Source organism: Spermophilus citellus (genome assembly GCF_964194105.1).
Source record: "Spermophilus citellus genome assembly, chromosome: 8".
NCBI classification, from domain to species: Eukaryota; Metazoa; Chordata; class Mammalia; order Rodentia; family Sciuridae; genus Spermophilus; species Spermophilus citellus.
The window spans coordinates 10,693,742-10,718,548 of record NC_138189.1 but is presented as its reverse complement, the minus strand read 5'-3'; the positions used below and the strand labels follow the sequence as shown (position 1 = coordinate 10,718,548).

Below are 24,807 nucleotides of genomic sequence, written 5' to 3'. Positions count from 1 at the left end.
GTGTGACGTTTTGTGTGCATAATGGTAGTGATGATAATACTAATAATAGTTCAGATTCATTATACTAGAAAAAACCCCGAAGCGCACTTCCTTTTAGGCATCTCAGTTCTATTCAAGTGGTTCTAAACATCTGCCCAGATAGTGGCAAACCCATGTCCTCTGCTTTGCTTCTTGCAGAAAACATGTGGGGCATTCTGTCAAGGAGGCCTGTAGACATGAGCCAAGCCAAGGTCAAGAGTCACCCAGCTCAACAAAGGCAGATTTGGTAGCAGGTGGTACCTCTTGCACACACATCCCTTTCCAGCCCAGTGTCCTCAGCGGACTCTGTTGTAGTGGAGAGAGAAGTGGAAAATCCAGCAATGAGTCACAGCATGCTGGCGAGGAAAGTTGAGCATCGCGGTTTGGCAAAAATAGACAAAAGCAATGGAATGTTATTCTAGAGTCTAAATGAGCCAGCCCTCCACATCCTCTCTCTCCTACTGACATCCCTTGGTGGTGGCTGGTGGAGTAGCACCTCTGGCTTTGATGGCCAGAGCTATCATTGTCCAGCCACGTGACCTCGGGCCAATTGCTGTGATCAAATGACCCTGGTGTTACTGCTCTGGAGCCTTGGTGTTCTCTTACATAAACTGAAATTTAAAAAATGCCCAAATCAATGAAGACTGGTATAGTTCAGTGAAGTTTTCATCTCATTAGCTGAAATAGCCATCCCACTCAGCAAATGCTGATTTCTGGTATTGGGGCGAGGATCAGCTTCAAATCAGGGGCATTTATATATCTCTTGCTGGGGCTAGGACAAGCAGGTCCCTGGACACACTTCCCTTGGGTTCTAGATGTGTGATTTCAGGTCAATCTTATCTCTATGATAGGATAACTCTCCCCAAAGGAGATAATTCCTAAGCAATTTCTGTAGACCCAAAGAATGACTAGGAGGTGTCTGAGAAAAGAGGTTCCAGGGAGCGGTGGAGTAGGCTCTCCAGAAATAACTAATGGTGTTGAGAGAAACTGAGTACTTTGGAGAGAGTGAGAAGAAGCTGGTGAGGCTGGAGGAAGAGAAGGGGAGGAAGGAACGGTGGAGAAAGTCGGAGGCCATGGCAGAGGCTGACTAAGTGTGTGGGCATTCTGGGCACCACCTTAGGGGCAATAAGGAGCCAGTGAGGGGCACATGTGGAAGTAAGGAGACCATACATGCATTTTAGAAAGCTCGCCTGGACCTTGATCTGGAGCAGGGATTGGAGGACTGGAGAATTAAGGGGCTCTGGCAGATAGCACCCTTGGGGAAAGATGAGTCACAAAACCACCCAAACATCAGCCATGACTCTAATAGGATTCTCCCAGGCCAGTCACAGCTTTGATTTATTTATGTTTTGTTGGCCTTAACTGTGTGTGGTGTGTGTGTGTGTGTGTGTGTGTGTGTGTGTGTGATTTACTCCTAATATTTTTCCTATTATTTGTGAAGTTTTCAACCAAAATACATATATTGCTTATTTTCTATGCCCATATAATTGTCATAGGAAATAACATTGCCATTTTATTTTGAATGTATGCTTATTAAAGCAAAATTTGTAATAAAAAGGTTGAAAATAAATGTAAGATTTTTTATAGTTCTCTCTTTCAGATAGCCACTGTTACCACTGGAGTTTATTTTCATCCTCTGTGCATGTGTATGCACAGATCTTTTAGTCAAAGACTTTGAATATTATCTATACAGGTTGCCGCTTGCCTTTTCCTTAACCCAATAGTATGTCATAAGCATTTCCTTGATCATTGTTTGGAGCCAGGAATGGCCAAATAATATCCATGAAGTGGTTGTTTTATAATTTATTTAATCACTTTCCCTCCTACTATTGGACAATTAAGCTGTTTCCATTTTTTTTTTCTATTCTAAATGAGATTACATTGTGCACAAGCCCTTATCCCTAGTTAGGATTATTTTCCTAGGATAGGTTCCCAGAAATGGAATTACTGGGTCAGAAGGTCTGCATGTTTTATGTCCCTCTTGATGTGTGCTGCCAAACTGCTTTCCAAAAGGCTGTGTGAATTTATACCACACCATCCCTGTATGAAAACACAGTCCAGGGGAATGTGCATTCCTCAGCAATCAGGCACCTTTTGTCCCTGGAACACAGACAGCGCCTCAGAGTCTCAGATCTGGAAGTCACTTTCAAGGCCGGCAAAGCTGATACCCACTGTGGAAGCGGCATCGAGGCTATTTCACAGTGGTATTGGTGATTGTACGTCTCCGGGTTGGGTGGCATCTCAGAAATAATTCTGCACAAAAGCCCCAAATTCTATACAGCTGCAACCAGGACCTGGGCCGTTGACCTGTCATCTCTCAGAACTAGTAGGGTGCCTAGCTCGTTGCAGAGCTCCATCTATACTGGTAGAATTGGATGTAGGTGGTGAGACAACGGCCTGGGTTGAAGCTATCATTTCAGTGTCTTTGTGGGTTGACGGGGCTCTGGCAGGAACAGGATAGTCTCCTTGTGATGTGGCCAGGGCTCAAGGGCACCAGAGGCCCTCGGCTCTCAGGGCACCTTTTTTGGGGGGTACCAGGGATTGAAACACAGAGGCACCCAACCACTGAGCCACATCCCCAGCCCTATTTTGTATTTTATTTAGAGACAGGGTCTCACTGAGTTGCTCAGCGCCTCGTTCTTGCTGAGGCTGGATTTGAACTCGCGATCCTCTTTATTCAGCCTCCTGAGCCACTGGAATCACAGGTGTGGGCCCGCGCCTGGCCCCAGGGCACCGTTTTATGCAGGGTTTTGAAGTATAGGCCAGTCTTGGAAGTTCCCTGGGGCTCTTACTGGGCAATGGGATCAGGAGTCATGTGATCAGGGAAGCAGTCACATGGCCAGGGAGACAGGATCCATTGCTAAGTCTCCCCGACTCATGGTGTCACTGATCCAGTCCTACCTGTGACCTCTGCGTTGGCTGTTGGCTGCCATCTGGCCTTTGCCTCCTGCTCAGGCAATGCAGAACCCACCGCTTTCCTAGTCCTAGACAAAAGCTGGCCTTGGCAACCCCAGACAGTTGGTTCACTCCATGGAAGTTCATTGGGCATCTCCTGTGTGCCAGTGCCCGCTGTTTTCTGGGGGTGCGAGTTGGACAAGCTCATGCTTGTGTGCCATTCCCCTGGTTCTCCCAGAGCCCTGGGTTTCTGTCCCATTACCCTTTTTCAAGCTGCAAGGTTTTCTTTCCATTTCTTCCCTTGGTCCAACCCTCTTCTCATTAAAAAGCCCTTTATTAATCTTCAGCTGCACACTCGGGCACTGGTCATGCACAGGGCAGAGGCAATGTAGCCCATGTGTCGTGGGCTGGCGGCACAGACCCTTGCTGACTTGCTGTGACCGAGGTCAGTGTTCTCGCTCTTCCTGTAACTGTGGCAGGAGGTGGGGCCTGCGGTGGTGTTATTTCCATGGTTTGGATGGCATAAAGGGTAAGTCACTTTCTTGAGGCCAGGTGGTCTTAGGACACCTCTGTGTCTTACCATCTCTTTTCAATAAGTAATTGTACAAACTAAAGAGAGTCAATCAAGCACTATGGAAAAAAAAGAGGGATTGGAGCTAGAGATTGAAATGGGGGGATTCTGTTTAGAGGATGAGGAAGGTCACTCTAAGGGACTCTTAAGGGTTCACTCAAAGATGATTTAGCCAGGGGAGGGTGGAATGAGGCTTCTGGGACCCTGTGACAGGGTCCTAGGGCAGGAAAGGACATTGGAGATTCTAGGAACTGAGGGACAAGGGAGTGGAGCTCATAGGACAAGTAGCCTAGAGGAGAGGAAGTCAGAGAAATAGGTGAGGTCAAATCAGCCGGGGCCTGAAGAGTTTTTGTTTTAAGAGCAATGGTGACCATGCAAGGGGATGGCGACCATGCTTGTGATGTTTAGAATGATTGTCCAGGTGCTCTGTGGAGAAAGAATCAGAGACGGCTGGTGAGGAGGGGAGGGTAACCAGCAGGGAGACCAATGCAGCTGAGTGGGCCAAGATGACCATAGTTGGTCACTGTGGCGCCAGGGGGTGAAGAGAGAAATGGAGATTTTTTTTTTTAAATAAATGGAACAAGGACTGGACATTAATTTATTTTTATGTGGTGCTGAGGATCAAACCCAGTGCCTCATTCTTATGAGGCAAGTGCTCTGCCACTGAGCCACAATCTCAGCCCTGAAATGAAGGGATTTTAAACACATTTTTGTTTGAGTCCTGTTGGGCCAGACACAGTGGCCTGTGGAGCCTCTTCAGTTCTTATTCCTCTGGCTGGCCTGGAGCACCTTCTCTGTGCTCCCTTAGCATCCTGACCCTGTGTCACATGAGTCCCACTTCATTTCGCCAGCTTCCTGTCTGGACTGTGAGCTATTTTGTTTATCGTTTTGCTCATTTCTATACCGAGGGGATGGTTGTTGCTGTAGACGAGGTGCTTGATGGGTGTTTTTAAAATTTGTCAATCACTTACTGTGGAGGGTCCTACACAGAGGTTTTGGCACACGCGTCTTCTCGTGTACTATGCTCCAACCCATGAGAGGTGGTTACGACTCCATCCCCATTTTACAGATGAGAAAACAAAGGCACAGTGAGGCCCATTGTGCTTCACACATGCATGGGGCTATGAAGTGCTAGAGCCATGTCTCCAATCCAGCTGTACCAGTGGAGACCACCTGTATGAGCCCGGCTGCATTACAGGTGCCCTCGCTTGTGTCATCTTCAAGATGGGAACCTGGCCACAAGGCCCCAGGTGGCAAACGGGTGTGCATGGAACCCAGTCAAACTCGGTCTGTGCATGCGTATTACTGATTCTGATTTGACTGCAAAAAGTGACGGACTACCCATATGTGCTGCATGGATGAATCTCAGAAACATGGGGCTGAGATACACAAAAAGTCATGTTAGCTGGGTGTGATGGTGCATGGCTATAATTTCAGCAATGCAGGAAGCTGAGGCAGGAAGATGGCAAGTTTGAGGCCAACCTCAGCAACAAAATGAGACCCTGTCTCACGACCAAAAATAAAAAGAAGCTGGGCACAGTGGAACATGCCTATAATCCCAGCAGCTTGGGAGGCCGAGACAGGAGGATCACGAGTTCAAAGCCAGCCTCAGCAAGAACGAGGCACTAAGCAACTCAATGAGACCCTGTCTCTAAGTAAAATACAAAATAGGGCTGGGGATGTGGCTCAGTGTTCGAGTGCCCCTGAGTTCAATCCACAGTACCAAATAAATAACTAAGTAAGTAAGTAAATAAATATAAAGAAATTAAAAGGACTGAGGATATAGCTCAGTGGTAAAGAACCCCTGGGTTAAACCCAAGTACCCCCCCCCCCAAAAAAAAAAAATGTCACATCCTGGGTAGGTGCATCCATTTCTATGAATGCTCAGAGCAAACCTGGCACGTAGAAGGTATTGGATAAATAGTTGAATAAAAACCAGCTATGGGGCATGGAGATTGCAGAATTATAAAGTAGCACTGTGTAATCTTTTAGGAGTGCAGAATTTATATTGACAACTACATACAAAGCCTTAAAATTGTGCATGTCCCTGATTTAATCTTTTTTTAATTTTTTTTCCTGATTTAATCTTAAGAAAACAATAAAATCATAGTCAAAGGTACAAAGCTGCTGCTCCTGGTGAAATCCGTATTTTTTTTTTTTTTACTGTTATAATTGATTTTGTCTAAAATTAGATTTTGAAAACATCAGTGGCACATCAACAAAAGGACTGTTTTTCAACCATTAAAATCTATGTTCTATGAGAATAACGACAAAAGCAAATATTCATAATATATTTCTTAGGGAAAACATAGGCTACCAAACAGTATATCTAGTTTGAATCATTCATTCTTATTTAAAAATAATATACACATTAGATAAAAAGATGAGATGGCTCAATAACAAAATATGAATGTGGCTACATGGCTGTGTGGGAGGGTTATGATTCATTTCTTCTACTTTCATTTCTATTGTATTTTTCAAGTTTCCTGCAAGAGGTAATCATCATATTCCGGTTTTAGAAACAAGTTGATAAATGTTGCAGAAAATCAAAGCAAGCCCTCTTTACCCACTCAACGGACAATATGCTCTGTGAATGAAATACACCTTTTCTAAAAGAAATAAACAACCAATAATAGAAAAAAAATATTTTTGGACATTTCTTCTAGTGTATTTTCTCTTTCTCTTCCCACCACCCCCCAACCTTTTTCTCTTTTGGTTCTTCAATATACAACTCTAGCTCCTTCTCTGGTTGGTGCCACACTTCAACATTTGGTTAACATCATAAATTCTCTTCTTCTCCTACGTCTTCTCATTGAGGAATTTGAAAGCAAAGAGTTTTGGATTTTGGACATCTGGGAATGGCCAAGATCTTGGACTTGTTCTGAGGGGGATGTATTTGTTCAGTTGAGCGAGTGTGAAGCAAATGCTTTCAGCGTGTCAATTAATCTTAGCAGCCTGAGTGATGTAAGGGTTCTCTCACTCATGTTTTATGATGTTTGGTTTCATAAAAAATATGTTTGGTTTCAAGGCATTGGCCCCTGTTCTCTGTTGAGGAACAAATTTGGAGTATGGAAAGCATTTTGAATTTTATCCCAAGCCTCGTTTGTTTTTTAATCATCCACTGGAACTCTCTGATAGCTATGACTAAAACATTTTGTGAGTTCATGAAAACATTTATTTTGGTAGGAAAAAATAGAACAGCAATAGAATCAGAGTGATTGACACCTTGTTTTGCCAAAGGACTCTCGATGGAGGGTTTTGTTGGTGGGTTTAGAAGGCTGTTACTGCTTATCAGAGAGAGGAGAAATGGAGAGAACCTAAATTTAGGTCACAGAGTATAAAATGTAACGGAGGCAAAACAAAAGGATTTTCTAGTCAAGTTGGGGAACTGTGGCCTGATTTGTAACAGCTGGGATGCAGCCGAGTTCTCTTTTGATCACACCAGAGTTGAAGTTAATAATGCGCTCAATGGCCTGAAATTCGTCTGTACCCACCAAAGCCATATCAGAACATTCTTCAGCTTTAATCAAGCTTAAGGGCTACAAGCTGCCATGGGGCAATGCTTATGTTATAAAGTCTAGTACAAGAGTCCAATGTTGAAATGTGTGCATATGATTTTTAAGGAGAAAAAGGGAAAGAGAAAAAAAAACTCCTTATATTAAAAATAACAACAGCAAGGCCAGAGAGAAATATAACAAAATGTTACTTGCTTTTTTGCTATGATCTTGGAACTGCTGGCTCCCCTCTCCTTTACTCTATTTTCTGAAACTCTTAATGATCTCACCTTATCTTTATAATAAAAGATTCATCCACTCTTCCAACATACAGGTGCCCATACCTAAGTTTAGAGATTCAAAGATGGTTCAACCCCATCACTGCCCCGAGGAAGCGTGTGGCGCTCTAGGAGAGAGAGAAAGAGAGAAGAAGGGAGTAGTTGCCATGAGAGAGGTGGACTTGAGGTCCAAGTGTGAATTAAAAAGGCAGTGGCCATTCAACTGTGTGCAGAGAGTCAAAGTTTAAAAGCAGTTAAATGCACAGGACTATGGTGACAACACCTCACATGCATGAGAGGAAGAACAGCAGGTCTCGGACTTAGGATATTTTCTGCAGTTCCATGTTTTGAGAGGATGGAATCTAAAAACTGTGATGAACTATTGTGGCTTTGCAATGAGTCAATTTGAGAAGCACAGTGATTCCACTCTCTGAATCCTTAGCTCTACCAACAGAGGCTGGAACTTGATGTGGCTCTGAATTACTTTATATTGCTGTGTGGTTAACTTGCTCCCCTGGCTCCTTCAAATCTTCCTTTTAAATTTTAACTATAACCGAAGCACATCTCTTTTAGGAGAATTTGAGCAGTAAAGAGCTCAAAAAATGGGTTAGAAATCATTTTTTTTTAAAGAGGACAGGCTCTGGAGTAGGTCTCGAGGGCTTTTCCAAAGGGACTGTGCATTCACTTGGACTTGGAGCTGTTTGTGTTGGCTGTTGAGAAGTCTTTCTGGAGTGCTCGTTATTTTTTAGCATCCCATCCATGATGCACGTGGTTGGGTTTGCTCACCACAGTTATTTCTGGATCAAAGAAGAGTTATTCGATTATTATACAAAGATTTATTTAGTGCCTATGATGTGCCTGTCCTGTACTGAGCTGGTGTGACAACAGTTGGCAATAGACAAGAGCCTAACCTCTGTGAGGCAACAGGAAACAGGTAAATAAGAGATAGGTGCTGAGCTGTATTAGTTTTCTCTTGCTGCTGTAACAAGTTATTACAAAGTTAGTGGCCTAAAGCAGCACAGTTATTATTTAAAAGTGAGTGAGATCAGAAATCCAGAATGGGTTGCACGTGCTGAGTGGAGGACAGAGGTGGACCCTGGTTCAGAGAGTTGCCTCAAGCTACTGTAGATCTCCTCTGCTTGGTGCTGTTCATTTTGATGGCAGTTGGTATCAGTCATCTTTTAGGGAGTACCCACCTGGTCCTAACTGAAGAGCTGGTGAACCTCAGGAGAAATGCATAACTACTCTAAGCCTTAGCTGTCCCTTCCTTATTTTGGTGACAGGCTGCTTCTGTTAGGGTTGTTAAGGTAAGTGAAGTATGTGGGACTTACTAGAGGCTTGAAGACTGAGGGTTGGTACATGGTCTTTTAATGCTCACTTTCTCTCTTCTACTGCTGGCTCTGTTGGGATTGATAGAATTCTAAATAATTTTCCATTTCTGCAAGATCTCAGGAGGGTCAGAGCTATAGGGAAAAGGGATGGAGGACAGAAGCAGAGGGAAGCAGCACGAGAGAGAAGATGCTACATCAATGTCTTTGAGGATGGAGGAAGGGCCCATGCACCCAGAAATGCAGGCAGCCTCTGGAAGATAGAAAAGAAGGAACTGACATTTTCTCTAGAGCCTCAGATAGGAACATAGTCCTGTGAATCCATTCTAAACTTCTGACCTCAAGGACTGTTAGATAATGACAATACTGCTTTAGGTCACTTTGTGGTATTTTGTTATAGCAGCAAGAGAAAACTAATACAGAATGTGAAAACAGGATATCCTGCAGGAGCTGTATGCAACAATAAGATTTGTAGAGGTTTGGGGGCTGGTTAATGATTTATGAAGCCTACGGATTTGAAGAACAATTTCACCATCTACTAACTGTGGTCAATTATGATAAAATGACAGACTCTCTGTGTCACAGTGTGTCTGATGTAAAACAGCATTTAATGTAGGATAGGGTTAGGATTTCTAAGGACATTAGCACATAGTAGGTGCACAATAAATGCCAATGGTCATTAATGTAAATGAATTCTTATTGGAATGGACTTAGTGTTTTCCTGGAATAATGGAAGATGAATGAACGATTGCTGCCAAGGCCCAGGTGGACACACACCAGCTGTTGAATAATACCAAAGGATCATTGGAGTTGTATACATACTCCTTTGCACATTGGGGCCAGTGGCAGTTTATTTTCCTTTCTGTTACATGTGGAACAAGAGATTCAATTTGGATGACAGGCACTGATGCTTTTCAAAACTCTGTTTTGTTTCTTGGTTGTAACTTTCAATTGATGTTGAAGCTTTAGCAGACAAATAGAGTGAAGCCCTTTGACCCTTGTTCAATTCTGCTTGTCTCTGATAGATCATAGGCTGCCTTGTGGCTGTTTTGTGAAAGTTAGTCACCTGGTAGTTCTGAAAACCAAGGAAGAAGCACAGACATATGGAGCATTTTGTGTTTTTTCTAAGTTTACCTAGTTAGGGTAATACTGTTCTCTGGTGAGATTTTCTAAAATAGAAGACTTGCTGCTTGTATAAATCGAACCCAAGGAGTTGATTCTGAATTCACTAAAAATAAATGCATACAAAGTTGTTCATAGCAGCATTCTTTTTTTCTTGAATTTTTTAAGATGTCAATGTGCCTTATTTTATTCATTTATTTATATGAGGTGCTGAGAATTGAACCCAGTACCTTGCACATACTAGGCAAGTGCTCTACCTCTGAGCCACAACCCAGCCCCATAGCAGCATTCTTAAAAGTGGAAAAAGATAGGAATAAACTGAAATGCTAGACAAGAATGCAATTGCTAAACAATACAGTGGTCTTGCCACTCTGTGGAATATTATACAACTAGTTCAAAGTGTGGTTATAATGACTTGGCCATAATAAGGTCTGTATGCGGAATATACTGTTAAGAGAAAAGCTGGGAGACAAAATTGTCTTCAGTGTGATTATAGCGATTATGGCTCACGCACTAACAGCTTAGTGGAAAATATACCAAAATACTAATAGCCACTGTGCTAAGGTGGCAGAATTGTGAATTAGTTTTTCTTTGTATTTTTAAAATATTTAGGAATATAGTTATTTACATCTTTAAGCAAAAATTAGTTAAATGAAAACATAAAACAATAAACCAAAGCTTTAAAACAATGTGGAAGATGTCCAAGAAAGTTGTACATGTTCATGCTAATAACTCTAAGTTAAAATGCAGAGGGATCTCTGATTTCCTTAATTGTTTCTGATGGTTGGAAAGCTGTGTGAGGAATTTTGGCCATTAACACTTAGCAGGGCTTTGGAAACTGTTTTGGCTCATACACTTTCTGCCTTTAAAGGAACTGATTTGGTTTCTTAGGAGAAAGAAGAGTCTCTTCCCCAAATAACTCTGGTCATGTCAGTAACCCCCATTCCAGCACTGGGACATGGAGCCAGTAAAAAGAAAAATTCTACCTATGATTTATTAAGAGCTGACTGTGTGCCTCGCTCTGTGTAGAATTCTTACATGAATTATCTTAGTTTAGCCTCCCAACTCTGCTAGGGGGCTCCGTCTTCTACAGATTTCACAGATGAGATGCTCAGGAAAGTGAACAAAACGTGCACGGGGCTGTGTGTTGACTGAGAAAGACTCAGGCTTGTTGGATTCTGCAGCTCACTATGTTACCTAGAAACCCCAGGTACTGAGGCTGCCCCAAGAGCCCCTAGGTGATTCTGCACAACACTCTATTATGAGGTTCAACAGCATCTCACGGGGTTCATACTTCCCAACCATGATTCCCTATTCACGCTCACAATGACTTTTGAAAGATTCAGACAATAAAAAGCATATACACTGAAAATAAGTCTCCTTCCATATCATCTCTCATTCCCTGGTTTTTCTTCCCTGAGACCACCACTGAAAATGGAGAGCACTAAATAAATGCATATAGACACCAGGGACCCATTCTAATGACTCAGAATCTCCAAGGTCTCTCCAGGAATGTGGATATCCAACAAGCATCCCTGATAGTCTGGGTGCAGGGCCTGGGACTGACGCCCACCTCTCTAGTGATACAGGCATGCCCCAATGAATCAGCAAAACAGTACATTAACTTTGTGTATGTCAATAATACTTCACACAGTCTTTCAGGGATATAAAAAGAGATAATTTTTATATTGATAAAAAGAGATATTATTTGATAAAAAGAGATAATTTTTTTCTTGGCTTTGTCAAATTCAACAATTAAAAGAGTGGTACCTTTTAGATGGAGAAGCAGAAGTGAAATTGAAAATTGACCAGAAAATTCCATCTGTCCTTGGGCCCCAGATGGTGTATTGGAAGAAGTATGAGCTGGAGGAAGACTGGATGTCTTAGTGGGCTTGGGATGCCCTAATAAAACACCATAGATTGATTTCTCACAGTTCTAGAGTCTGGAAGTCCAAGATCAAGGTTCTGTAAGACTCGGTTTCTGGTGAGGGTCTAAGTCTGCTTGCAAACAGCTGTTCTGTTGCTGTGTACTCGAATTGCAGAGAGAGGGAGGGGGAGAGAAGGAGGGAGCAAGTGCACAGGGTTCCTCCTCCTCTTTTTAGAAAGACACAAATCCTATCATGGGGCCCCACCTTCATGCCACATCTAAACTTAAACACCGTCCAAAGTTCCAACCTCTAGAAACCACCATACTGAAGTGTAGGAATTCAACCCTTAACCCTGGGCTTCTGGACCACTCTGCCAATGACAGTCTGGTGCAGTGGGAGGTTTTAGATAAGCCTGCTGGACCAGCTCAGGGTAGCCAAAGTGCTCCTGCGGGAGCCCAGAGCTGCCTTTGGGGCTGAGGTGGGGAGGGTGTCAAAGACTGAGCAGACAGGTTTCTAGCCCACTAGCCCAGCCCTTCCCCACAGCATCCCACAAGAGCAGCTCCCCTCTGCGTATGCTTATGGTTAGACTCCAGGCTGTTCACATTTCATCGGTTTTTTCACTAATGCTCTTTGGCTTTCCAGGATCCAATCTAGGATATCACAGTGTAGTCAGTGTCTTATTTTGTCTGATTAAGATTTTTGGTCAAATCAATGTCTCCAGAACAACTGTCAAAGGAGCTGTTTGATGAGCACCAGATTAGCTGCTCATGGGGGTCTTCCTCCTGTAGAGGCTTGAGGCTGAGGTTACAAAAGAGGATTCACCACCACGCAGGCGGAACTGCAGAGTCCTTGGGGTCAAGCAGAGTGGGTCATACTTAGACTCTCTAGAGAATACCAGACAAGTCCCTGAGCCCCTAATCTTCAGGATTCTTATCTCTAAAATATGAGAACCAAATCTAATTTTGCAAGTTATGAGAATAAAGTGGGTTTGGCACAGGGTACAACTCTAAGTGCCATTCCAGCCGTGGTGGCTGTTTCCCAGGTCCATATGGTCCATTGTCTCTCAAGTTAAGGGCTGTCTAGACCTTGTCATGGTTGCACTATTGGTGCTATCCACTGGGCATTCTTGTCCCATTCCCAGCTGGTGTTCTGAAACATTTTTTTATGTGTCTGGAAGAATGTTTGGTTGTAGCCTGCTCTGACTCCAAGTACAACTTCTGATAGCTAGTGTTTTAATCATTCTATTGAGATGGGATTTAAAACACGTACCCGGATTTAGTTCTTCCAAACCAGAAAAAAATTTACACAATTAATGCATATTAATCATAGAAAATTAGAGAATACAGATAATAAAAGGAAGAAAATAGAAATCAGTTCTAATTAGACCACCCAGAAATAACCTTGTTATCATTTTGGGATTTGCAACTGGAAAATCATTTTCTCTCTCTCCTTTTCTTTTTTAAAAATCACACTGTTTTGTGCTTTACTTTTCACACATCCTTTTGTCCCTTAGTATATGATCAATTTCCATGTAATAGAATGTAATTTTGCAACATAATTGTTAAATTATACTATGTGGATATATTGGAGTTGCTTTCACTAATTCCCTATTGTTGGATGGTATGGTTGTATTCAATTTTTGTTTTTGCCAATAATATTACAATAAGCATCCCTCCAGTGAAATCTTTGCATAACACTTTCCAATGAAGATGTTTGAAGCTGGCAGCCATCAGACTCAGCCCCCACCCTCTTTTTCTCCTACTTCCTTTACAGAATCCCTTGTGCTGTTGCTTCATGCAGTGTCTTCCCAGTGGACCATATGTTCCTTTAGAGACAGTGAACACATGGATCCCGCCTTCATTTGCTCCTCTCTAATACTTAGCCCCACGGAGAGGCCTTAGTGTGTTTCTACTCTCAGTCTATCATCCTAAATTTGTGTTGTCATTGTTGGTTCCATTTGGACATTTGCCATCTATGTTCTGGGCTCTGGTCCACACCCTCAATCTTTCGACAAAGAGCTATTGAACACCTGCTATGTGCAAAAAATGGATCTAGGTGCTGGGAAAACAGCAGAAAATAAGGCAGAAGAAAAGTCCTGCCCTCAGGGAGTGGCATTACACAGTGGCAGACAGACATCCAACAAGTGCAAATGCAGTGGTCATTTTGAAGAGCATAAGTGCTGCAAAGACTAGAAAGTCATTAGCTGGAGGGGGGATCATGGGGGAGACGATGGACAGCTAGTTTAGGAGGGGATCAGAGGTTTCTTTGAGGATGCATCTAAATGATGACAGTTGTGACTAGAGGATATGGAGGGATGAGAGGTCCCTGCAGATAGGGCACACAGTAGGAGCAATTGGCAGGAAATAGAGTGAGATGGTGGAGGAGATATGGAGGGTGAAGGTGTTGGAGACTGTGGACAGGGATCAGGTCATGTGGGGTCCCTGGGGAGGAATTTAATTTTATTTGAAAGTCAATGGGAACTTCTTGAAGGAGTAAGGAAAGGGACATGGCCTGGTTTTTATTTTTAAGAGCTCCCTCTGCTCACATTTCATCTTGAACTAACCAACCTAGACCATAAGCCCTTGGCAGGGAGGAGGACAGCTCTAAGCAGGTGCTGGTGAGGAGGAAGCAGCAGGGGCTTCTGAATATGAGTTTCCTGATCTTTCTCTTTTTGCAGCACCTACAGTTATTACATCAATACACTTTGCTACCAGAATCTTGATTTGTTGGGTGGCAACCTTTGCCCATCTGCATTCTTATTTCCCAGCCTCCTTTGGAATGTGGGCTTTGGAGTCACCTGACACACGTCTGCCGATAAGATCTGAGCAGATATCTCAGGGGAATTCTGAAAGGCTTTGCCTCCTTTGAAAAGACACAGACCCAACTGGCATACCGCCTCTCTCTTCTGCCTGCCTCTAGCGCAGATGTGACAGCTGAATTGAGGTGCCATCTTGCTACCATTTGATAACAAGCATGAAAGGTAACAAGTTCAGGGCAGAGAGTAGGAAGAGAAAAGCAGCCTGGGTTCCTAAGTGTTTTAATGAGGATCTGAATCAATGCTGGTGACCACCTGACATCTTGTTCTGTGGGAAATAAAAACCCTCCTAGTTTTAGCAACTGTTACTCAGGTACTCTGCTGCTTACAGTCAGAGTGTTCATAACGGATACACTTATAGGAGGAAAAGTGGGAATCAATTCAATTAGAGATTCCACGGGAGATTACACAAATCATTGGAGTTCTGATCATCACAGTGCATATTAAAATTGAAACAATTATTGAATCCAACCTATGAAGACTGTGTGCTGTGGAATTAGGGCTCCTGATCTCAGATGCTATGGGGAGGTGCCAAGAAATGTCACATAATTGAAAGTGTTTTCCATAGTGCTATGCAGGTGCCCTTTTCCAAAGAGGTGAGCCATTCCAAAGGTTTTGGTGCAAAGGGTTTTCCTTTCTGCTCAGGCTGCTTGGTTCCCTTGATCTGTTCCCATGAATAATGAAATGATGCTCTGACTCCTGTCAGCCCTGCTCTATCCATTCCACTCTGAAGTCCCAAGTACACACACAAAAAATCAAAGGTCATACAATTTAGTGATGTTGGTCGTGTGTGGACTTAATGCAAATACCTTTGGGTTTGGCTGATCCCCTCTTCTATGGTGAGATGATTGAGATGGGTCTGTCTGACAAAATCTCTCTGAAGTGTAATTCATAATGCTAACATAATAAACACCTATCATATTCTAGACACTTCACGAAGCAATTTAATCTCTAATCCTCACCTAATCTTCATTATGATTTTTAGACTAGAGATTATTTTCCTGGGGAAAATCAAGACTCAGAAAAGTCAAGTGATTTCCCCAAAGTCAGATAATTAAGTAAGAAGAAGTGACACTCTCATATACCTGGTTCCCAAACTATCTGTGCTCTTCTGGGATCCTTGGACCCCATGTGTTGAGTAAAACCTTCAACTAGCCGACAGCTCACTGCTCCGTTGCACGGACTGCATGGGATGTACAGATGACAGTTCTGGTTTTTAAGCTCTTCAGAAAGCACTTGCAGCATGTCGAATGGCAGTCTTCCCAAAGACAGATTCATCCCAAACCTGTGACTGTGATCCTATTTGGAAATAGGGTTTATACAGACGTACTTAAGGATGTTGAACTGAGATTGTCCTTGATTAATGCACAGCCTAAAGCAGACTGTCCCAGAAAAGGGGGAAAGACACAGAAGAAAAAGCAACGTGAAGATCAGTTGGAGACAGATATGATGCACCTACAGACTAAGGACCCCCAGTGATTGCTGGCAGCCCTGGAGGCTGTGAGAGAGGCTGCTTCTGGCCTCCAGAACTGTGAGAAAGAATAAATTTCCATGGTGGTAATGTGTAACGGCAGCCCTAGGACACTAACACCGCATGCCTCGTGTAAGAGGATGAGGGAGGAGGAGACCCACGTGCTAAGGTCTGAGAACCCTGAGAAACAGCTCAGCATACTGCTCACTGGCCACATGCACCTCCACCCCACCCAGATGAGCAGGGCCCTGGGCTCGCAACAGGGCTTGGGGGAACATGGAGATCAGGGACAGGCGGAACTCTAGGACCCTGCATTGATATTATCTGAGAGTGATTATTTCAGGGAGTCTGTGTTGATCATGTTTATGGAAATGTAGTTGCTTATAAAATTATTAGAGTTTCAGGAAAGAGCAAAGAAAAAAAATCAAGCAGAACAGTCATCCACCTTGTAGAAATCGTTTTGTTAACATTTGATGAGCATCTGGATTTTCTCTAGGCATAGTTTAGCCAGAGGCCTTGGTGAATTTAATTTAACAAAAAATAGATTCATACCATACATTCTCTTTTTATAAAAATTGGTAAACATAAGACTACTTGAATGTGCCAGGAGCAAAATAAACTAAAATCAAACTGAAGGAATGAGTGAACCTCAGACAACTACTGTTCATAACAAGCATGTGAGTTTCAGAAAGGTACTTTTCAGGTTAAGATGCAGTTATTAAAGAAAAAAAAGTTAAGAGTTTTAAAAATAGAATTTTGCTTTTTAAAAAACTCAGTATATTTCAGCTTTTTTTTTTAAAGAGAGAGTGAGAGAGAGAGAGAGAGAGAATTTTTAATATTTATTTATTTATTTTTAGTTCTCGGCGGACACAACATCTTTGTTGGTATGTGGTGCTGAGGATCGAACCCGGGCCGCACGCATGCCAGGCGAGCGCGCTACCGCTGAGCCACATTCCCAGCCCAGTATATTTCAGCTTTAACCATCATTTATCTACTTTCTTTCAGACAAGAGCAGCCTTCTTTTTTCCTTCTACCAGTCTCCCATTTTTTTGTTCCTAACATTATTTTTGAATTGTCTGGAATTATAACAGTTCTCTTCTGCTCTGTCAACTAATTCCCATTATTGTTTAGTTTTGATTTTATGTTTAGACAGATCAAATACTTGCTCTTATCCTTTTATGGTGGCTTCTCTGTTGCTGATTGTTTAATTTTGATGCATGTGTTGTTGGGCTGGATTTCATCATCAAATGTTTTCAAGAAGGGCTTTGTTAACACAGTCCTTGAGTTCTTGCGTGAGTAAGAATGATGACCTGCTTCTTTTATGGTTGCAGTACACGTCGGCCGACAGCAAACCTCTGGGGTCATCCTTTTCTGTTTTAGGACTTGGAGGATGCTGCTCTGTTATTTGCTAGTGGTGAATGTCCTAGCAGAGATGGAGGGAAGCTGCCAGTCCCTTTTTGTGATTCACATTCTCTGAACAACTCGTACGAACGTTTTCCTTTGAGCTTCAGAATCTTCAGAGTACCTATCTTGATATCACCAGTTTTTCTTGACTTTCCTGGGACACGGCATGATCTTTAATTTTAAGGATGCCTTGTTCTCTTTGCTTCAAGAAACATTTTTTTTTTAATTTGAGTGATTTTCCCTGTTTCTTTTTTTTTTTCTGTTTAGAATACCAATTTGAGTATGTTAACCTCCCTTTTTCTTCCATTTAAATGGTCTTGTCTGTAATCGTTTAAATCTGTTTCTTTGCGTGTCATTTCTTAAGTTTGTCCAGTGCTTTCAGTGGTATTTCTTGATTTTCTGTTGCTAGGTTGATGTCTGTCTTGATAATTGTTTTACATTTGTCTTTCAGCGATTTTCTGAGCTCTTCCAGTATACTTTTCAGCGGGTCTTCGTCTTCATTTCTCTTTTGATCACATCTGTCTCTTTGGTGAAGTTATTTTTGTTTTTTTCTTTTTGGGATACTATGCTGTTAACTCATTTAAGACTGATGAGAACTAACCTCTGTGCTCTCTGGGGGTAGATTATGTATGATGCATATTATTTTTTATCTGCCTTCTGTGTTTGCTTTTATTCCTGTCCACACCGCCCGATTTTCACAATACCCATGCCAGGTCCCTTGTCTGGTTTCTGTCTGGTGTTACTCAGGCATGAATAAGTACATCCAGCCGTTTTGTCGACAACAGCACCAAGGAGGCTTGGAGGCCCTGGTTAACCCAGATCCATGTTAGATTTGTGATCTCCCCTGTGCCTTCTACTCAGCCTGTCTTGGTGAAATGCCTCCCCTACATTTTAGCATTCAGGAATCAGTGTGGTTCAGAAGGAAGCCCTCAAAGGTGCAGATTTGTTGTGACTCCAGGATTGGGCCTCCCGTACCCTCTCTCTCTCCCTTTCTGTCCCAGGCAGGTGTTCCCAACCAGAGCTGATTTCTGAACAACAAAAATGGCATCTTTTCCTGGTTTCTCCTCATTTAGCAGCCTCTCCCTTCCTCCTGGCTCATCTGCAATGTGAAAATAGATGTTTATGGGAATATTCTGTCTTCTTCATGTGTGGTGTGCAGCACTGGGTATATGCTCACCAGTATTTCTTAGAAGTTCTGCCCTCTTCTGAGACCTATAGCAGGGTCAGACCTGACAAATGGCTTGGGCAGCAAAATCTGAGCTGAAGTAACTGCTTTCTTCCCCTTCCACGGTGAGCTCGGAAGCCTCATGCTATGATGGTTTTGTTGGAAGAGGGTGAAGTTGGCAGGTCCCTGTGTTCCTGCTGTGAACAGAAGTCCTAGTTGGTTCACCATTAATGTGTATGTAGCAACATCAATTCACAAATTTTTGCTGTTTGAAGCCACCAAGATTTAAAATTTGTTGTTTATTTCTGCAAAACCTATCTTCCTTGACTAATGCAGGAAAACAAAAGCCAATAATTTCCGAAGCAAACAAAAGGAAGCCTGGGAATTGAGGTGGTCACACAGGTGGCTAGAATGTAGGGATCAGAGCCGACCATCCATCACTGGCCCAGTACTCTGACGAGCTGTAATGGTGTCGTTGAGTGTTGGGGGGGAATCTCTAAAGTTTGGGTCCAGTGTTGCAGAGGGTTTCAGATTTAGCTTGTGTTCACTGTGAACAAACCAATGGAACCTAAGCCTTTTCTGTTCCTCTCTGCTTCCTTTCATATAAATATATCTTCCTGTGCAATGAATTGAATGCTGTTGACAGGATTATTTACACCCTTGAACAAACTTGGCTGATTTATGGTGGATTAGAGGGATCATCTATATCCCTCAAAGAGCCATGGAAGCTGCTGCCTTGGGGTCTTGTTGCAATTTATAGTCTATAAATGTTTTCTCCTTTTCCTTTCTTCAGTCAATTTTTTTTGTCTTTACAATTAGAAAAAAATGTGTGTACGATCCAAGATATATTTGAAGAACAGAACTTCGCATCTCTGTGTTACTATTGGGCCTAGTGACAATGGAAGATGCCATAGCTCCAGTTTCATTTTTCTAAAATTCAGCCACGTGTTAGAAACGCGGTGTCATCTCATCTCCAGATCTGTAGAAGGCAGGCTTCAATCCCTTTCCTGCCATTCATTAAGGTCTGGTCTTGGAAAACATCACATAATCTTTCTCACCCATGAAAATACAAGAATAGCTTTTTAATCCCACAGGAATATTGGAAATAGCAGATGAACTCTAATGTGGAAAGGCCCTGGGAACAGAGCCTAGTCCCAAGTGAACACTCAGTATATACAACTTGAAAGCACCTTGTGAATTCTTCAAGTGTCATCTGGTTCATTCATTCTTGCATTTAATATCGATTTGCCAGGCATGCTGCAGGACAATTGGATTTAAAGTTATGTAGGACATAGGTGAGAGTCAAGTTAAACTAACAATTAAAGTGAGATTCACTTCTGAGAGTACATAATTCTGAGATTACAATAGCTGAAATTTGGGGCTTACAATGAGCTCCAGGGCTGGGCTGAGTCTTTACAGGAATCATCATTTCTTTTAACCTGTGCCTACCCACTATTAACCTCTGCAGACCTTACTATTATTATCCCCATTATAGACAGGAGGAAAACAAGGCTCAGATATGTGAGCTGCAGAGCAATGGGAGAGACCCTGAAGTTGGTACCACTCTGAGTGCACGGGCTTAGCTCTGACTGTGACACATCCTGACACTCACAGCTCCTAAAGATGGCTGCCACATCAAGATGGAGAGCCATGCAAGGCACATCAGAGAAAGAGATGCCTGAGCTCAGCTTGAGATGAGGGTAGGGATGCCTACTCAGTCAGAGGAGTCCTAACCCTATTTCCAGATGGTCACCCAAGAGGAATGCTGGGTAACTACCAACAGTTCACAGTGGAAGTACAGAGTCTGAAGTTTCACCTTGGAGGACGAGACTTGAATGAATAGTAAGCAGGCAGGAATCTGATCCAGGTGCTTAGATAACCAAATATGGAGCTTGGACATGGAAAGGCAATGATAGATATTAAACATGAGTCTAATATGATTAACTTTGCCATTTGTGTTAGATAAATGGATTCTAGCTGGTTTCATGAGAACCTGTGGCAACCCCCAGGTGCTTTTAAAATTGTCAGTTGAGCACAGAAGAATAAAATTTCAATAATCTTTATGACCTGTCAAATCTTTTTCACTTGGGGTTGTATCTCATTCATGGTTGCATTGAACAAATAAAGTAACTACATGTTACTCATGATAAGCACTGAGTAAATTGTTGGATGAGTGGATGAATAAATGAATGAAGACCTAGATTAGTGATAGTAATCAAAGTGGGGAAAAAATAGAAAAGAGCAGAATTGTGGGTGTGTCCATCTGTTGGCTAGTTGAGGATGGACTTTTAGGGACAGAAGTGAGGGTAGTAGGACTCTATCCCTTTCTGGATGGTACCACTCATGCAACTTCAAAAGTAATCTGGATATTTGGGGTATTCTTAGAAGTAGATGTAGGTAGTCACCAGCAACCATGGAGAGATGTTCATGTGATTTGTTAGTAAAACTCTCTGACTGTGGGTGGGGCTTTTATGGCTGAACTATTAGATGTCCTGTGATTAATTTTGGAGCTAGAGTGAAGCTGATTCCATAGAGGTTGCTTGTGTTTTCATTTCTTAGAAGGCATGTTGCCAAGCAAAGTCTTGATGACTCTTTGGAGTGTTCACAGCCTAGGGGTTATTGAGATTCTCTTGCTCTTTAGAAATTAAATTCTTGAAGATAAGTGCCATGACTTACTGTCTTCAAGACCAGTGGGGCTCAGAGCACCTGTGTTCAATCACGATCTGTGGTGACTTTGCAGATATCCCTGGGTACTGGAAGAAGATGCTGCTTCAGGTTGGATACTCATGAAAGACATTTCAGAAAAGCTTTGCTCATGCTCAGCCATGAATTTGAGTAAGAAGTTCCCACACAGAGGAACCTGACCCTTGGCCAAGATGGTTGCAAAGTGGGGGGATAACTACAAATAATTCACCATGGAAGAACAGTCTGCTCTTGGTATGTTGGGATCTTGATGTATTAGGAACGACTGCAGCTCTGCTCCACGGTCTTAGACCCAATTCGGAATCTATTTGGAGCTGCAGAGGAAAGTCCTGTCCACACTGACTGCTTGAGTGTGAGCTGAGTTCCCTTGAGCTCGCCTGGGACTTTCCCTTTCTTTCATGACTGGGGCTTCCTTGAGAACTATAGGAGCCTGTCCAGCCGGTCTGGGCTGCCAGGAAGTGCTGGTGATGCGAGGTCCCAGGGGCAATTCCAACCAATCATCTAGCTTGCAGCTACTTCTATAGCAGTTCCTTGCATCATTTCCCAGAAATGAAACCCCCTACTCCCGAGGGGACAACTCTGAGGTGTGCTCTGCACAGTCCTTGGAGTCTCCAGAAGGACAGTGCCCCTGTGGCTCACAGAGTTAATCCGCTTTTTGGCTTCATTATCCTTTTTCTGTCTCACTTTCCTACTCCCTGCTTTAGACATATAAATGATATTCTCGCAAGTCTTAGTCTTAGGGCTTGATTTAGGGAAAAATAAAATATGATACTCTGGTTGGTGCTCAATAAATACTGGCTGAATATATAAATCTGTTCAACTCCCCAGAATAGTATTAACCCAAGGACCTGGAGAACATAGTGTTCAATTGCACGATTTCCCTTGACCTCCAGATAGGGTTTCTCCTGCCCTGGAGATACTTTTCATGGTCCTCTGAGTCAGTGCCTGTCAAACTCCTGCCCCTGCCCCTGGGAGGCACTGCTCCCCTCCCATCCACAGCCAGGGCCTCTCTCTCCATTTCCATTATCTTCATCTCCATCTCCATCAACTCCATCTCCATCTCCATCTATCTCCATCTCCATTTCCATCTTGTAGCCAACCCTGACTATGGCTGGCTCAGGACCACCTTGGTGAGAATCTGGATATTGGGGCCCAGGATGTGGTGCAAGTGGCTTAGTCTTCACATTTGAGTGCACTCAGGCTGTTCCTGCTGTCTGGCCCGTGTGGAATGAATATGCCTTGAGATCCCTGTGAAGGTCTCAGCCACACTAACCTACCTGGAGATTCCACTTGTAATTATCATGTAGCTATGCCCCAACCAGAAGCCACCACTGCTTAGAGCCCTGTTCATACCTTCCCCCATACCAGAACCAATTTCTTTAGAGATCACCATCTACCTAGGATCAGTTCCAAATTTCTGAGGAATGAGACTTTAACTAAAATGTTACATATTCTTTGTTTTGGGATTGAAATGGACTAAGGTTTAAATCTTGTTTCCCCCACTTTATGGCTAGATGATCTTGAGCAAAATACTTATTCCCCTCCGAGCCTCATTTTTCTCAAATGTAAAATGATAGTATAACTTGTGGTTCAAAGTGTTGTCACAGATAATATATGTAGGGTTCTCTGCATTTACTCAGTAATGATAGGTCTTCTCTTCTACTGCTTTTTCAGTATCGTTTGGATTATTGGACCCGCTCTCAGTCCTGGTACTGCCCCCCGTATTTTATCCACACTTCCCGACACCATTCCATTGAGCCTCCCGGCAGAGAATGTCTGAGATAAGACATTCTAATTAAATGGTGGTAACCATGCTTTCTTAGAGTCTGAATTTGTCTCGTTGGTATCCATTCATTGGAGGCCAATGGGAATAACTACATTTTCTTATTTTCTATATTTTCAGTGCTCTGAAGTCTGACTAGAGAAAGAATGACCCACTCAGGGCTATCCATTTTTTAAGAGATGATAAAGGGCTTGCCCAGGGGCGATTCTGTCCTGTGCAAACCAACCCATGACAGCCCAGGCCACAGTCATCTCCTTCATTGAACTCCAAGTACCAAGCCCATATTCCCCCACTCTGAAGGGCCAAGGACCAGGTAATGGTCAACTAAATGCAGTCCCTCTGCCCCAGAGCCTGTCAGAATTATTCCAGCTGGGCCATCCTAAGCTGCTGGCTCTATGGCAGCTCCATTTTCCTGTGCAGAATACAGTCACAGCTGGGTCCCAGGCTTCGTCCTTGCTCCATACTCCCCCCATCCAAACAAAACCATGCTTCCCCACGTGGCCCTGGGGCACGGTGCCCCTTCTCCTCCTCTTGGGAAATATAAGTAATAAAAATATTTTTTTTTCATAGCATCAACCTGTGTTGTCACTTAGTCACCTCCACAAATTAAAATCTCTGGGACTATTTAGAGACAGTCCTCAAATCCTTTAGAGAAAATGTGAGGTGTTCACTTATTAGTAATTAGAATCCGGTCGGGTGCAGCGTTCTTATCTAAGGCACGTAGGAAAGATGGCTCAGGAAATGAAGAGCCAGAGCCAAGCCTCAGGGCTCAGGACCCCTCTTAGCATCTCTTCTATAATCCCCAAGTGGGAACAGTAGAGAGTCCGGTTTATTTTGGATCCAACATGTAATTTTTGAAATTTACAGAAGGAATGTATTTCTCAAAAAATTAAAAATGATATGACATAAAATGGAAGAGCCCTAACATACAGATTTCTCCTCTGAAGTCGGTTCCCACACATTCCCTGTTAATAGTCGTGTGTGTGTGAGAGTGTGTGTGTGTGTGTTCTTCCACATTCTTTTATTCTGCACAAACATGTACACATATTGAGGTAATTTCTTGAAATAAATAGACTCTCAACATACCTATTTTCCTTCTCTTTTAAACTATTTTTCTCCACATTTTGTTCTTGGTGCATTGTAATTTACTTAATGATGGGTTTTATCTTTGTTACATGATCTTTACATGGTCACAACGTGACATTTGGCTAATATCACTCCCCAGAACATTTCCCTTCCCTTCCCATCTCCCATCCCTGGTCTCGATCCTCTACTGATCTCCCTTTGATTTCTATATAACTCCTCCTCCCTACCTTCCTTTTCCTTTTTCCTGTCTGGCTTCCATATATGAGGGAAACTTGACCTTTTGAATTTGCCTTATTTCACTAACATAACGGTCTCTCGTTCCATCCATTTTTCTGCAAATGGAATGATTTCATTTTTCTTTATGACTGAGTATAACTCCACTGTGTATATATATCACATTTTCTTTTTCCATTTATCTATTGGTGGACATGTCAAGTGGTTGCATGGTTTGGCTATTGCTAATTGTGCTGCTATAAACATACCTATTTTCAAAACATGCTTTTTTCCCTCAACACCTGGAATTGTCCGTCTCTGGCCTGGGTTCTGAAGTAGGAATCAGCTAACTTATTTAGACATTTCCCTACTGCTGTGCAGCTAGGTTGTCCTTCACTCTGGGTCAATTCAATTACTATTTCTTGAGCTCATGCTGTGCAACTACAGTAGCCAGCAAGGCCCTCTATGATCTGCCCTTGGGTTTCTTTCCAGCATCCTCTCTAGAATCTCTCTTCCAGCCATGCTGCCTTGCTTTCCTGAACACTTCTACCACAGGGCCTTTGGATGGGAATGCTGGAGCCTCACAGGCTCAT

The 24,807-nt window shown here is 42.8% G+C and overlaps 1 protein-coding gene and 1 long non-coding RNA gene across 6 annotated transcripts in view; one reads left to right on the top strand and one right to left on the bottom strand.

Moving 5' to 3' along the window:
* The window catches only part of LOC308654455, a 91,181-nt gene that overhangs the window by 10,441 nt on the left and 55,933 nt on the right, over positions 1–24,807 (top strand). Inside the window, exon 3 of one of the 4 annotated variants that reach the window (XR_014023273.1) lies at positions 21,170–21,366. The exons of the other annotated variants lie outside the window; for them this stretch is intronic. This is a non-coding gene — a long non-coding RNA (uncharacterized lncRNA). The remainder of the gene's footprint in view (positions 1–21,169; positions 21,367–24,807) is intronic. 4 annotated transcript variants of the gene reach the window in all.
* Positions 1–24,807, bottom strand: part of C1QTNF7 (C1q and TNF related 7) — a 99,414-nt gene that overhangs the window by 25,416 nt on the left and 49,191 nt on the right. The gene's annotated exons all lie outside the window — the stretch shown is intronic.